Consider the following 7,105-nt stretch of genomic DNA (forward strand, 5'->3'; position numbering starts at 1 on the left):
TTTGGGGTGTATTTTCAGGTTATCGCACTTAAACAATTCGTAAACGAGGTACTACGACTATGAACCTTGAAAAACAGTAAAAGATAATCAAGGACCCTTCAGTTACAACTGCAGCTAATAATATAAGTAATAACTAGTGAGACAGCAGAAGATAATAACACATGAGACTTTGGTAACCCAGTTCAGCCAATGTTCCCTATGTCTGGGGAGCTGCGCGCAGCTCAGATGAGTAATTTTATTAATAGTCACCATAAACATCAAAACATCAATATAGCTTATGTATACATCTCAATACTAAAACTATATGACTTGTGAATTAACATCAGACTCCAGTGTCTGATGGTCAGGCTCCCCCTGAATGTATGCGTGACTCAATCATTAATCAGACTAACCATAGTCTCATTCTGTATGTTACTCATCCGCAAACCTCAACGTTAGATAATCATGTTGCTGCCGAAGTCATAAGGTCAGGCTACCTTTTGTAGAGGGCGCTTCAATGATAAATCGGAAGTTACTTCTTCGTATCAGCAACAAAAACTTTTCTCTCTATTTTCTGCATTTTTCAGCCGATCTTCAAGACCCCAATATATACATATATCTCCAGCTATGTATATGTCTTGTATCTTTAATGAGATCCCTAAAGAATAGAAACTTATTATATTCTTGGAGATAATTAGAGAGATTCCATAAATATAGGAGAATCAAATATTCATTAATTATCTTCTCTTTTAATTTAAAAGATATTCTTTTAGACAAACTACACTTCAACAAACCTCTTTCATTTATACAGTCAGTTCTTTGTGTGGTCTACTTAATTTAAGTTTGTAATAAATTCATTTCTTTAATTCCTTCGTCTTAATGTTTGTTTATTAAAAGCTTTGTACACATTATGTAAATTAATTGTTATTTTCTTACTATGTTCAATTATAATTTTGTTTATTAATTCATTTGCATACTACACTTACCATGTCTTGGCTTTTGCAATGACATTTACATTAATTATGTATAGTTTTAAGAAAAAATAATTCCGCGGTCACATGTAGTTGTTTGGAATTTTTTAACCCCCTAGACATAAAACTATTGTTTAGGATTTTTACTGACTTCCGATATAGAAATTAAACACACTAGAGAAACATAAATAAAGGTTATGTGAATTTTTAGAACATCAATACGTTTTTTTACAAATTATGGAAGAGGTATAAACTTAGGTCTTTTATAGAGTTTTTACGTACCACTCTCGAACGCCTTTTTAGGATTCTTACTAAGTTAAGTAAGTTCGATGGATAAAAAAATCAAATGAAAAGCTATTTTTCTTGAAAATGCACATACTACCTAAATATGGCTTTTTATAAGTAAACTTAGCTTATCTTAAACGAAATTTTTTATACATTGTGTTTCAATTGAACGGTTGTTTTGAAAAAAAAAAAAGGCAAAAAGTTGGAGAATTTAGTTAACCACCACGCTTAAAATACCCACAAAATGTGTTAACTCACCAAACTTTTTTACGCTTAAAAAAAATCGCTATATAAAGTGTGTGTCAAATGTCATTATTTTCAAAATGGGTTTACAAGAATATGTCGCAAGGTTTCTTACTTGGTTTTTTCTACACCTAAAAGTGTTAGAAATGCACTTAGTTCATTTACATAATGCGTTTATAAAAAAACTTCAACACATTCTTACAACCTATTTTTAAGAAAAAATATTTACAAACACACTTAGTTAATAATCAAACATATTTTCCAATTTCACGTACTTAGTTTACAAAAATGGGTTTCCAAATATACGTAATGAAATTTGCACAAACGTCTTTTGCAAAAAATGATAGAAACTCAATTACTTAATTTGTAAACATGTTAATGAAACTCACTTACTTAAATTACAAACATATTTTAGCTTTGAAAATATTTCCAACATTTCAAAACCTAGATTAACGCTTTCTTAGGATTCCTTTCCAACAGGGTGTCAATCTAGATTTTATAATGGACGAACATGAGTTCGCGTCTATTTTAAATGCGTTCATAGCATCCTAACGTCAGTTATTACTAATGTTGGAGCTGTTGAAGAACGACACAAAGAGGATAATGCACAACCCGCATTAAACTAGGCATAGGATTAGATAGTTAGCTTATTTTCGCATGATTCATGCCCCAGACCTTGTGTGTCACCAGAGTACGAGAATGGATCGAAGATGTTTTGCCATTCTGTGCCACCTACTGAGGACCATTGTTGGACTAACGTCGACGGAAGTCGTCGATGTTGGGGAGATGGTAGTAATGTTCCTCCACATTCTTGCGCACGACATGAAAAGTTGTGTCATTCAACGGGAGTTCATGCGGTCAGGTGAAACAATTTTTCGTTATTTCAACATGGTCTTGTTGGCCGTTATTCGACTTCATGACGAGTTTTTGAAAAAACCACAACCAATGCCTAACTGTTGCACAGATCAAAGATGAAGGTGGTTTGAGGTACACATTTGTCTCGAACTACGTACTTCCAACACAACGACGTTAGTTCTTCTCAATAATTTTTAGTTATGCGTTGCGGAATTGCCTAGGTGCATTAGATGGAATGTACATAAAAGTCAACATTCCAACAAGTGACCGGGCTAGGTATAGAACATGCAAGGGGGAGGTGGCCACAAATGTACTTGGCGTGTGTGACACGAAAGAAGATTTCGTTTACATACTTGTCGGTTGGGAAGGATCAGCTGAGGACTCACGCATCCTTCATAATGCCATTTCAAGACCTAATGGCCTGAAGGTGCCCAAGGGTAACTACCAATGGCATTGTACGTATAAATGCAATTTTGCAATTAACAGCTGCGATATTTTAATCGTGCAATGTGATCACAGGCTATTACTACCTGGTTGATGCTGGGTACCAAAATGCAGAGGGTTTCCTAGCATCCTATAGAGGACAACGCTACTACTTACAGGAATAGCTTGGCACTAAAAATGCACCTTCAACGTCGAAAGAGTTCTTCAATATGAAGCATTCGTCTGCTCTTAATGTAATCGAAAGAGCATTCAATGTCTTGAAGGGTCGATAGGTGATACTGCAGGAAAAGTCATACTACCATATAGAAGTCCAATGTCGCACAATACTCGCATGTTGTCTCCTCCACAACCTTATTAATAGAGAGATGACAAACTTTTATATAGAAGACGACATAGATGAGGTTGATTCCACCCACGCAACTACTATCGTCGATGACATACATTACATAGAGACGTCCAATTAGTGAACTCAGTGGAGGACGACCTTGTTGAAGAAATGTTTAGTGACTGGAATTTGCGTAACCAGTAGAACAATTAAATATTCATCGTTCATTTTCATACTTCAGTAGTGATTGCACTGGGTCTTATTTTGTCATAGTTTTCAGAATATATTTGTTTTGAATGTATTGATTACGCAAATAAATTAATGGAAAACTATTTTTCAGAACGAGTTGAAGGTACTATGTATGTAATCATAGGAAATTAATGAAACTAACATGTTTGTGTTTGATTTCTAGCATGGCAAGTTCATCGAGATTACCTTAGCACAATTGGAATAAAGAGAAAGAGGCAGGCCTCGTGCAGTTAGTCAATGCTGGTGGGTGAAGGTCCGACAACGAAACGTTTAGGCCCAGGTACCTAAATCAGCTGGCGAGAATGATAGCCTTCAAGATCCCAGGTTCTAACGTCCATGCTTCAACGATCAATAGCCGAGTAAAATTGTTGAAGAGAATGTTTCATGCACTTGCGAAGATGCGTGGCCCAACTTGCAATGGTTTTGGGTGGAATGATGAACAAAAATGCATCGTCGCAAAGAAAGAAGTCCTCGACGAATGGGTTAAGGTGCGTTACTAGTCATTTGAACAATTACTTTAGTATATTTAAAAAAATGGACTAACAATTTAGTATTGCACTTGTACAGAGTCATCCAACGGCCAAAGGCCTCCTCAATAAGTCGTTTCCCCACTATGACAAATTATCGTACGTGTTTGCAAAGATCGTTTAACGAGAGGCTGGACCAAGACTTTTGCAGATGTTGGGTCAAATGATCCTGCTGGGTACGAGGCATTTGTCGCTGACGCAGCGTCGCATACAGACTTCCAGCTAATATACATTCAAGGATTGAACATGTCGCCTGATGAATTGATGGGAACAAGAACCGTTTGGGTAAGGTAAGGTCGGTATGTTTCGAGCGGGTCTAAGCGAAAACATAGAGGACAGGCCGCAAACAGTGGGAAAGTAATTCGCACTGCGATTGAGTACATAAATGAACAACTTAACCGCATTGCTGAATGACCTATCCTACAACGTCATGACGCAAGCCAAACACATCAAGAGGTTGTCCGACAGTTGGAGGCCATCTCTGAGCCGACATTGATGGATAGGTGTCGCTTAATGAGTATACTTATGCGTAACGTCAACGACATGGAAGCTTTCTTTGAAGTTCCCAACAATATGAAGTACCCGTACTGCAGCATCATTCTTCAAGAAAACTGATGATCAGTTTGTTTGTTGTATTTGTATCAGTGGCTTTTCTGACTTCGACTATATGTTCTTCTTCTTACTTGTTTTGTCTTATTATCTCACGAACTTCTCTTTCTGTTCAAGTTTTATGATTTGTATTTTCATTTCGCTTTCCTATGTAATGATATCATATTGTTGTACTACCGTATTAATGTACTGTTTTTGTTGAAGTTCTTTTTTACAATATTTCTAAATTGTGTACACGTGGAAATAATTAGTTTAAATGCGCTAATGAAATTACGGATTTACGAATTAATTTTGCACGACATAACATAAGAGAAGAAACAAAATTATTAAATGGGACTCAATATAACTATTTTAGAAAACAAATATTTTGTTACTTACAGGGTATGTCAAAAAAACATTTCAAAATGTATATACAGAAATATTTTTGGATTATTCTAATTACATAATTGAATATTGATCATTTACAATAAAAAAAAATTAATTTATATATTTTTTATTCTTATATTAACATTCCTTATTTAAAAAAATATCCTAAATCCAATTAACGTAATCTTTTCCCCAAACAAGTATTATAATAATACTATACTCATAACTCTTCCTCCAAACACATTTTATAATAATACTACAATAATAATCCTTCCCCCAAACACATATTCTTATAACACTACTATAATAATCCCTTTCCTAAACACATACTATCATAACACTACTTTTCATATTTCTTCCCCCAAACACATATTATAATAACACTACCAATAATAACTCTTCCCCCAAACACATATTATCATAACACTAGGATTATCATAATCCTTTCCCCCATAACTTTTTCCCTCCCCCACACACACCCTAAGATTTAATGCAATAGAGCTTCCCAAGTAGCCTTTAAAGATGTTTGATCTGTTGGTCCAGTGACCAATAGGGCCTTGATGTCTTCCTTAAGATCAAGGGGAGCTTTATCCTTGTTAAAAATTATGTCATTTCTTTCAAGCCAAATGCTCCAAATGGTTGTAATGACAGTGTTGAAAAAAATAATCTTCTTTTTTTCTTTTTGTTTTTTCTTGCAGATCAATTTGCACATGGAGGATACAATAGACAAGGAGGTTTCTAGTTGAAGAGAAGTGTAACGACCCAACTCCTTATACTGAATCGAAGTCATTACCAAATATAGAACAAGTGGTTTAAGTCATAAAAAAAATTTCAAAACGCATACGGTTTAAGAAATTTTATTTATAAAATTTAAACAAGGTAGTCATGCAAAAATGTAAAAGCGTTCTGAAATCCTACTCGGGCCCTATCTACATAAAAGATGGTAAGTGATGAAAAGTACTCAAATTCAAATGCGAAAATCTGAAATAAGAATAAGCGGAAGCGGTAGTCCCTATGGCCCTCCACGGTCTCACTTCGGGTCGCTCGCCAGCTTGCCCTTGCCCTTGCCCCGTCCTCTACCTGAAAACATAAAACGAAGAGAGTGAGTATAAAAATACTCAGTAAGGGACCCACTACTAGTCCCACTAGGTGCCTGTTAACTTCCTGTTAGAGTCCTGATAACTGGTACCCAATCTCTGGCACGTTCCCGAACACGTGCAATCATGCGCTCCCGTAGGAACGTAACTCTGGTCTTCGGTGCCCCGGGGGACACCTAGGACAGTCGGGATGCGAGGACCCCGTCGAGTCACTCGAGTCATATCTATATCCATGCTAGACTGGCGTCCCGTCGGACCACACAGTCCTCAATAGGTGGTGATCCCGAAGGACACCCATGCAGGTACGACTCTAACAGATCAAGCTAACAGGTACCCTAATGGCAGTATACATACACATGGCATCAGCATATAACATATCATATAAATCATCTCTGCCCTCTCCGTCTCGACATTCGTCGTATAGCTATAACAGCTCTCGCCACACATAACAGGCTATAGTGTAACCATACCGTCATTTACATCATACTAACATTGATTTCAGGCATCGTTCCGTCCAATCCTCAACATGCAAAATTGGAGTATACATCATCTCATATTTCTAAGCATGGAGCTAGTAGTAGAATCTCTTACCTGGAGATTTACTTGACGAGTCCTAACCGCGAGGCAGTACGCTTTCCAAGCGACGAGGTCCTAACTGTTTAATATGCCAAAATTCGTAATTAGGTCGCCAACGACTATCGGTTCAAGACTCATTTGAAATAACTTACCCTAGAGAGGTTGCAGTGCTCGAGCCCCCCTGCTGAAGAATTCCCGCGCTGCAGCACTTACTTGGTCCAAGACGTCCCTTAAGGAAAAATGATCTAATTTAATTCCAAATTAAATTAACTAGTGCCCAAAATATTGAATCTTACTAGATAATGCCCAAAATAATTGATTTAATTACCAAAAATTAGGTGGAAGGAGCCAAATTAGTCCTGGCGGCTCGGCTGGAAGAGGACAGGGATCGGCTCGGCTTGGCGCAGGCGCGGCTCGGCTCGGTACAGGAGGCTACACGTGCGGCTCGGCTTGCAACAGGGAGGAGATGCGGCTCGGCTTCGCGGAAACGCGCGGCGCGGCTTCCCACGCGGACGCGGCTCACACGCGGAGAGGGCTGGACGCGGTGCGGCTTCGGTTTCGGCTTCGGGCGCGCGGGCG

At 37.7% G+C, this 7,105-nt stretch overlaps 1 long non-coding RNA gene across 1 annotated transcript; it reads right to left on the minus strand.

Moving 5' to 3' along the window:
* Window positions 1-5,694: 5,694 nt before the first annotated feature.
* Window positions 5,695-6,749, minus strand: LOC127149488 (uncharacterized). The gene is made up of 3 exons (XR_007821130.1): window positions 6,679-6,749; window positions 6,542-6,605; window positions 5,695-5,933 (listed from the first exon to the last, which is right to left on the minus strand). It is a non-coding gene; the product is annotated as an uncharacterized LOC127149488 (long non-coding RNA).
* Window positions 6,750-7,105: the final 356 nt, after the last annotated feature.

This window comes from Cucumis melo, chromosome 1 (assembly GCF_025177605.1).
Source record: "Cucumis melo cultivar AY chromosome 1, USDA_Cmelo_AY_1.0, whole genome shotgun sequence".
NCBI lineage: Eukaryota > Viridiplantae > Streptophyta > Magnoliopsida > Cucurbitales > Cucurbitaceae > Cucumis > Cucumis melo.